The 8,275-nt window shown below is 36.2% G+C and overlaps 5 non-coding genes across 5 annotated transcripts; 4 read left to right on the plus strand and 1 right to left on the minus strand.

Moving 5' to 3' along the window:
* Window positions 1-1,484: 1,484 nt before the first annotated feature.
* On the plus strand, window positions 1,485-1,567 carry Trnal-cag (transfer RNA leucine (anticodon CAG)). Its single transcript has one exon. It is a non-coding gene; the product is annotated as a tRNA-Leu (tRNA).
* A 7-nt stretch (window positions 1,568-1,574) lies between these two features.
* Trnak-cuu (transfer RNA lysine (anticodon CUU)) lies at window positions 1,575-1,647 on the plus strand. The gene has a single exon. It is a non-coding gene; the product is annotated as a tRNA-Lys (tRNA).
* A 1,537-nt stretch (window positions 1,648-3,184) lies between these two features.
* Window positions 3,185-3,267, minus strand: Trnal-cag (transfer RNA leucine (anticodon CAG)). The gene has a single exon. It is a non-coding gene; the product is annotated as a tRNA-Leu (tRNA).
* A 4,206-nt stretch (window positions 3,268-7,473) lies between these two features.
* On the plus strand, window positions 7,474-7,556 carry Trnal-cag (transfer RNA leucine (anticodon CAG)). The gene has a single exon. It is a non-coding gene; the product is annotated as a tRNA-Leu (tRNA).
* A 7-nt stretch (window positions 7,557-7,563) lies between these two features.
* On the plus strand, window positions 7,564-7,636 carry Trnak-cuu (transfer RNA lysine (anticodon CUU)). The gene has a single exon. It is a non-coding gene; the product is annotated as a tRNA-Lys (tRNA).
* Window positions 7,637-8,275: the final 639 nt, after the last annotated feature.

Here is an 8,275-nt window from a genome sequence, read left to right on the forward strand (position 1 = left end):
TTTTGTTGCATAAGATTTTTTGACGGATTCTACATGAGTTTGGAATGCTCATTCCAAATCTGCAATCAGTTTTTTTCTGTATGCTCTTGTTTTATGCAATCGACAATTTATTTTTTTCTATTTGTGGCGTATCTTTAGTGCTTAAATCTGCTTTGCACGGAATAATTTTTATTTATCCGGGCCTTTTTCTTCTTTATACATTATTTTTCAACTCTTGTGAACATTAGCTACCCATAACTGACTGACTTACACTTGGTGTAGTCCAGTAGTGGATCCAAAAGGAAGGCACTTGTTTTTGTGCCCCCATTCTTCCAGAAAAAAAAGCATATGTAATTTTTCTCTCGTTTTGCACAAATTCTCACTTGTTGCGCTTGCTAAATCCCATTTAATTAACTTAACCGAGGCATTAGGTGCGCAGGGTTTCAAGAGCAATTTATTTAAGGGTAGAAATGATTTCTGAACTCCTCAAAAAACCTATAAAAATGTTGCAATAGGCTATTCCGAAATAAAACCATTGTTCATTCAACTAGTTAACAATTAAATAGGCTATTCCGAAATAAAACCATTGTTCATTCAACTAGTTAACAATTAAATTGACCAATTTCTTTGTTTATAAAAATGTGAGGTGAAATGTAGTGTTTGAAGTTTTACTAAAAGACTACTCAACACTAAACAAACTTTAAAGAAATAGATTATTGAAATCCTTCTGTGTTCTTAAAAAAAATATTCAAAACGTAACTTCAGTTTTAAACTAAAACTTGTCACTGGAACTTCTACGGAATCCTGTTTTGATTTGATAAACTTTGGCAGATACGAAGTGTAAGGCTTCATGACCCAAGTTGTTGCCTCAAGTGCACGACTATTTATTATAAGTCAATCTTACCACTTTACATAATGCAGAAGTGTTGTGAAAACTGACAACAATTTTTTTTTGAAAGCAGTTTGATGATTTTCATACAAAATTATCTCCACAATAGCTTCTTGATTGCAATAGGTACTTTTTCATGGGGGAGAAGGGGTGAAAGTATTATTTGAAACATGTATTAACAGCCAAGTGTCAGCATTGAACTGTTCATTATCAGTAAGTGCAGTAAGTATTTTCACGATTTTCCTGTTAATTCATTGTTGAATTTTCTCTGAACTACATTTTGGACTAAAAATTATTTGGACTTAAAATTATTTGGCAAAAATGACCAAAATGTCATATTGTAGGCTAAAGACATAAAACTTACATTGAAAGAGTTTCGTTGCCAAAGATTTTATTTTGTGAAATAAAAGAATGAATGTATGTGTTTGTCAGTTATGTCAGTTCATGCTATTGGAAATTGAACAAATACGTTTTCGCTTTCTTTCATCTAACCCAGACAACATTCTAATTTAGGTTGTAATGAGAAAAGTAAAAAAATAGCAGGATTTAAACACAGAATACAACACAAAAACTGAATTTTCATTATTTTTGACTGACATCTTTTGTTGAAACAACAGGCAGGATGGCCGAGTGGTCTAAGGCGCTGCGTTCAGGTCGCAGTCTCCAATGGAGGCGCGGGTTCGAATCCCGCTCCTGTCAATGGTTCGCCCGGCTAGCTCAGTCGGTAGAGCGTTGGACTCTTAATCCAACGGTCGTGGGTTCGAGCCCCACGTTGGGCGTCAACGTTTTAATGAGACAATAAATAGTTACGCTCTTTTGACTTTTACTTTTTCACTTACGCTTTTTTTTTATAAATTTTAAAGCTTGTTTCTAGTTTCTAATAAACAAGTGAATAAAGAAATAACAGTTAACCTCTCAAGTACATGTAGCTCCACACAAAGTGAAATTTACATGACTTTTGACTCTTTTTTTATTTGTTTAAAAATAATGTCTAAAAAGACATGTTAACTCTTTTATGTTTGTTTAAAAATTATGTCTAAAAAGACATTATTAAAAGATAGCTTCGAATAAAGCTTGTTTCTAAGTTTCTACATTTCAAAGCTTTTTATAAATTTTCAAAGTTACAAATCAATTTAAATGTATTAGAACTTTTGTTCCGTGCTATCAGATCAATTCTTCTGAATCCAAGCAATCAAAAAAGCTGATGGTGGATGATGATGACCTGGTCAAAACTTAGATTTGGAGACTTTTACTTAAGTCTACTAACAAAGTTAATGCAAGATATGCCAACATAGCAGACGTTCAGGAAACCAAAAAACGCAAACATGAAAATGTGTTTGTGATCGAAATAGGATAGGCTGCTGAGTGCTGAGTTAAGCAATTTAGAAAAGTCGTAACACTTTCAAAAAAATTTAAGTTTGGTCACAGCGGTAAACCATAATCTCTTCGTGGGAAAATTGTAACATAAGATTCCCAAATCCGTTCATCTGCATGTAATGACCGAAAAATAAACACTCTTTTGAAACGTCTATTCAAAAGTGTATTCCTGTAAAATTAGCCCGTGGCTATCGAAAATGGGACGCAACACCGTACGCCTCTAAAACTGTCACTACAGAACAGATTACTTGGATAAAAGACGGAAAATTTGTCCAGCTAGCAAGCACCAAGCAAACAGTTAAACTTGCGACTGACTTCCAACAAACAATTTTACGAATGACTAGAATAATTTGCGATATCTCAAATGCACGTAGACAGTAACTGTGACGCAATAATGAAAGACAATTATGAAGTCATTCAAACAGGTGTTCAAGCGGCTAATGCAATATTTCATCAGGTCTTACGACCGATGGTGCAATATTTGGACATTTTCTAGCAATTTCCATGACGTAAGATGCCAGCTAGGTTAAGTAGACCATAACGGTTTTTATATGACGTTTGATTTGGTGATAATTGTCGGGAACAAAGTTTAACATCCCTGATCTCGGGTTATGAAGAACTGCCATTTCCATCATCAAGTTCCTTGCTCTCGTCGAAGGTCATACGCGATGCAGCGCCAAATTTTCCTTTATGAGGCTTTTCGATTGCAGTTTTATAGTCAATCACATCCCTGGTCAAATCCGTCCAGTCTTTCAAATTCTTGGTCATCTGCACTTATTTAGTTTTCCATTCTAGCAGTTGACTTTGCATGTTGGTTTCAACAAAAATATTTTTTGTTGCTTTTAAATTTACTTGCATTATTAAAATGTTGACGCCCAACGTGGAGCTCGAACCCATGACCGCCAACGCCCTACCGACTGAGCTAGCCGGGCGAACTATTGACAGGAGCGGGATTCGAACCCGCGCCTCCATTGGAGACTGCGACCTGAACGCAGCGCCTTAGACCACTCGGCCATCCTGCCTGCTGATTCATCAGCTTGCGATGTTTCAAGTAATTGGCCTGTACTCTGCATTGAAAACCGGAAGTGGCAAAGCGTTGCAGCAATAAGTTGGTCTTCATTAAATTCTTCAATCGTTGCTACAAATGCGTAGTATATTTTATTCAACGTCCACTTTTTCAAAAAAATTGAAGACCGACTTCAAGTGGTTCATTTTCATTAGACAGATCAACAGTTTTGTTTTAGAATTTTTGTTGCATAAGATTTTTTGACGGATTCTACATGAGTTTGGAATGCTCATTCCAAATCTGCAATCAGTTTTTTTCTGTATGCTCTTGTTTTATGCAATCGACGAATTTTTTTTTTCTATTTGTGGCGTATCTTTAGTGCTTAAATCTGCTTTGCACGGAATAATTTTTATTTATCCGGGCCTTTTTCTTCTCTATAGATTATTTTTCAACTCTTGTGAACATTAGCTACCCATAACTGACTGACTTGCACTTGGTGTAGTCCAGTAGTGGATCCAAAAGGAGGGCACTTGTTTTTGTGCCCCCATTCTTCCAGATAAAAAAAATAAATAAAAAAGCATATGTAATTTTTCTTCCGTTTTGCAAAAAAAAAAACTCACTACCTTCCAAAATCACTTCATGAGAAGCATGACCAACAAAAGGCTACTTGACCACACGAAAACAGGAGATCTTTTAATTATGACAAAATTACATCCAATTGCAGCAATAATAAAATCAAAAGTTTTAAAACTGTTCGGCCACACTAAAAGATCACTATTCGAAATCAGCAAAGTTTGCACAGAAGGCAAAGTAGAAGGAAAAAGAAAATGTGGCAGACAACGAAAACGATGGCAAGACAACATCTAATCATGGACCGGACTCAACTTGGCGACACTGGGCGAGTTGGCTCAAAATCGCCACTCTTGGAAGAAAATAACCCATGTTGATGCGCAATCTGCTGCAGGCGAAGATGACGACTGATGATAATGTAATTTTTCTTCTGTTTTGCACAAATTTTCACTTGTTGCGCTTGCTAAATCCCATTTAATTAACTTAACCGAGGCATTAGGTGCGCAGGGTTTCAAGAGCAGTTTATTTAAGGGTAGAAATGATTTCTGAACTCCTCAAAAAACCTATAAAAATGTTGCAATAGGCTATTCCGAAATAAAACCATTGTTCATTCAACTCGTTAACAATTAAATTGACCAATTTCTTTGTTTATAAAAATGTGAGGTGAAATGTAGTGTTTGAAGTTTTACTAAAAGACTACACAACACTAAACAAACCTTAAAGAAATAGATTATTGAAATCCTTCTGTGTTCATGAAAAAAAAATATTCAAAACGTAACTTCAGTTTTAAACTAAAACTTGTCACTGAAACTTCTACGGGAATCCAGTTTTGATTTGATAAACTTTGGCAGATACGAAGTGTAAGGCTTCATGACCCAAGTTGTTGCCTCAAGTGCATCACTAAACTAATTATAAGTCAATGTTAGCACTTTACATAATGCAGAAGTGTTGTGAAAACTGACAAAAATTTATTTTTTGAAAGCAGTTTGATGATTTTCATACAAAATTATCTCCACAATAGCTTCTTGATTGCAATAGGTTTCTTTAAAAACACGCAGTAGATTTGTTTTTTTTGTAACAATTAGGGCACTCTAGGTTTGTTATTTACGAGAGAAAACATTTTAAAAATAACGATTCTTTTCTTAACTAAAGCTTTTTGCTGTAAGTTTATTGCATCTGATTTATGCTGAACCTGGACGTCTATAGTGCCAACCCGTGCAAAGGCGTGCATATTACTGACCTAATAGGGTTCAACCAGTATCCACTACCAGTCATAACCGGCTTATTTCAGTTCTGAAACGTCTAGGTTTTATGTGCTTGTTGATGATAAAACAATAAAGCCACTTTGTGAGAAAATGTGTTTATACTTAGCTGAATTCACATTCAAATCACATCTACGTAACGTAAACAAGCATGAAAACTAGACGCAGGTTGGAGATTATTGTCAGGTAGACTTTAAACAGTCCATTCATTGCCCGAATGCAGTCACCAAGGCAATTCGAATCTCTGCAAAAACTAAAGTATTAATAGCATGGTTTCAATTGACAAAATTCTCATTTTTGCAAGAAAAAAATTAGCCTGCTTACTGTCAAAGATATTACAAATTTTCCTAATAAAAGAGCATTTTTGATTGAATGTAGTTTCACAGACCAGAAGCGAGTATCTGACAGTGAAATAAAAGTTTAGTGAGACTATTTATACTACTCATCTAAGCCTAAAAGCACAAATTTAATCTTCAGAAGAATGTGAGCTGGACTATGCCATAAGATGATAAAGCGTTAACATGCAACAAACGTGTGCTTTTTGAAGGCAAAGAGCACGTGTATGACCAGAACGCACGAGCAACTGAGCTTGATAGCCTGCATTAGCAGGGTACAGTGTAAGACCAATATGCTACATGGAGAATTCAGAAATAAATTTGTTCTGCAGGCTTTTGATAGCTTAGCCGTCCACCGTGAGCACAGCCGTTGAGTGAATAATTTGGTCATGTACCAATGAGATCCGTGGCCTCAAATCAAAAAATGCGCTACATCTAAAAACACGCCGTGGTTTCTTCCAATTTCCGGACCCCTCAGAAAGGTCACGTCACGGGCTCCAAAACCATCTCGGGTCCAGGCCAAGAAATATCCCCTGAACCCTCCTGTCAACGGAACTGACCGAAGTAAATCATAGCTAGAGTTAGTTTTAGTATTAATAAAGCACGTAAGAACACCAAAAGGTATTTAATTTCGTTTGAAAAAGTTCGCAGTGTTTTCATAGCCACCTAATACCTTCACTCACCACAAGTAAAAATTTTTATACGAACTGATGCCGAAAAACCACTTCAAAACTGAAATGAAGTGTATTAAGTTATGAATGTTTAAAAAATGCAATTTATAGCTTAAAACATCGCGAAATAGTGTTGAAAATGCCCAAATCAGAAAAATTAATTAGGCTACTATTAAAGTAGGCTAAGACAAAATGTTTAGCAACAACAAACTGGCAGAGAAAATTTGAAAGTACAGTAGGCCGCCTATATGAAAAAAACTACGAAGAAATGGACCAGAGCATAAAATTGATCATTTTTGACAGCATGCCAAAGCTTTTGTTTAACCAAACCTGCAAGCTACTTATGGAGATTAATATCAGTGTGGCGAGATGACTGGTGAATCATGCTGCGTAACCCACCCATTGATAGAAGTAAGCTTGTTGCTAGACGTGTTTGCTTATCATGGTCATGAATTTATATGTTAATTTTTGAGTGCAGCCTTGAGGACATAATAATTTAGGACATAGACTAAGGATTTAAGCAGGCATGCAATAGGCTACGTCTTTCTGATTGGTTTTCATCAAGCTTTTATGTGTAACCCTGATAAAATTTGTAATATCTTAGTAAGCTTATTCTTTTCTAACTCCTGATTTTATCATATTACAGTTTAGCTTTCATTTAAAACTTGTTGGCGTGGTGATATTTCAATAACTTCAACTACCAGAACGTGTTTTAGACAATTTGAATTGTTTACTTTGACAAAGGACGCTATGTAAAATTATTTCAGTTGGTCTACTTTAAAGTGTGCTTGAATTCAATCTTAACCCAAAATTTGAAGTTACATTTTGATTTGAAAGCGATATTCATCTGACCAAATATAAGCGAAGGAAGGCGAAAGATAAGAAGTTGGTTTGTATGAGTCATGCTATGATTTATTTAGTTTTAAACCATGAAGGTTTTTCAAACAGGCTTGGTGATGCTATTAGCTGATATTCAGATGTGTATCTGTAGGTGTAGGTGTATAACTGTATATTCAGCTGATATCCCGTTCGTTAACGTGCTGGTAGGTTTATATCGATTTTTGTAGTTAGTATCTTTTTCGTCCCGGACGCGTTAATGACGAAAAATAAAAGGATTGATTGATGATTGTGTAAAAGTTGTTGCTTTAAATATTTGTCAAAAGCATTGGTAGAGAGTTCACTTTGTTGTACTACCCCACATACATATAAAACTGTGTAGGCTACCATCAATGGGTATACTGTAACTAACATACATTTTAATTTTTGTTCGAAAAGTGTCAGTTAGGTAATAGGTTAGTAAGAATAATTTTTTGGCGTGAACAAAAAATAAAAACCAAATTTTGTTACGTTGGAAAACAACACTTTACTTAGCTGGATAGTCACAGGCAGGATGGCCGAGTGGTCTAAGGCGCTGCGTTCAGGTCGCAGTCTCCAATGGAGGCGCGGGTTCGAATCCCGCTCCTGTCAATGGTTCGCCCGGCTAGCTCAGTCGGTAGAGCGTTGGACTCTTAATCCAACGGTCGTGAGTTCGAACCCCACGTTGGGCGATGTTTTTATGACTACATTTTTTCCAAAATTTAGAAATATAAATCAAGTCGTCAGGACTGGCTTCCTCCAGTTCTGTACCTTTTGGAAAGGTTCCGTGTCTCTAAAATTATCCTGGGGTCTGATCTAAGTGGTCGTCGGACCACTCGGCATGCGACAAGTCAGCAAATGAGATTTACGTATTCGTGTCGGACTTTTGTCGAACTCATTTTGTTGAGTTGTGGTGTTTCAGTTTGCTCAGTTGTTACTTGCTCAGTTTCATCATTTGCTATCTTTAGCCCCTCGCTCAAATGTTGCTAGCTCAGTTGTCACTTGCTATCTTCAGCCACTCGCTCAAATGTTGCTAGCTCAGTTGTCACTTGCTCAGTTCACAACTGCTGACTTGTAGGAGACTCGATCCAAATGTCTCCCGTGAATCTCTTTGTTACAGGTCAGTAAGGTCACCTACAATATTAAGCAAGTGTTGACTGAAATCAGAAAAGTTTTGTAATGTAGAGAAAGTTTTAAGGTGGAAGTTTCATTCAGTTGAAATTAATGATTTGTTGACAGGCTACGTGGTGGTCGTTTACGAAAACTCGTTTAATTTGTATTTTAAAAGGTTGTTTGCTGTGAAAATGCATGCTACAACAAAAAGCATAACT

Source organism: Aplidium turbinatum, chromosome 2, assembly GCF_918807975.1.
Source record: "Aplidium turbinatum chromosome 2, kaAplTurb1.1, whole genome shotgun sequence".
Taxonomy (NCBI): domain Eukaryota; kingdom Metazoa; phylum Chordata; class Ascidiacea; order Aplousobranchia; family Polyclinidae; genus Aplidium; species Aplidium turbinatum.